Raw genomic sequence first — 571 nt, forward strand, 5'->3', positions numbered from 1 at the left:
CAAACATACTCTCAGTTTACTTGCACGCTAAATAAGTACATACGTACTTTCAGCTCATTGTTAATTGTGCGGCTATGTTCAAGTGTTGATTTCTTTCTTTGTAGTCCTCACAAAAAGTGCTAAATATAGTACCTCTAGGCATCGCGAAGATACTTATATAACTATATATATGTACTTATACAGTATAATAATTACATTAAAATTTAAAAACAAAGATTTTACTTTAGTTTAAGATGGCAGATAGTAAGTTGTAAATATCGTAAGTGACAAGAAAACAGAAACAAAGTAAACAGTCATCAGAGACTGCTGGAGACTTTTTAAAGACTGATAATTGATAATTCAAAATAATATGAAGGTACAGATTTTAAAAAATTTATACCTGCTCCACAAGCTATCACAAAATAAAAAAAAACCAAAGCAGCTGCAGCAAAAGAAGGACAAGACCAAGATTACGAGCTATTAATCAGAGGCGGTAGAGGAGGGAGGAAGTGAAGACCATTTTAAAGGAAATATTATTTTCATAAACCAGGGAGACTAACTCTAAGGAGATAAAGGGAGGCTATGTGTGTGA

The sequence above is a fragment of the Pomacea canaliculata genome, linkage group LG4 (assembly GCF_003073045.1).
Source record: "Pomacea canaliculata isolate SZHN2017 linkage group LG4, ASM307304v1, whole genome shotgun sequence".
In the NCBI taxonomy this organism is placed as follows: domain Eukaryota; kingdom Metazoa; phylum Mollusca; class Gastropoda; order Architaenioglossa; family Ampullariidae; genus Pomacea; species Pomacea canaliculata.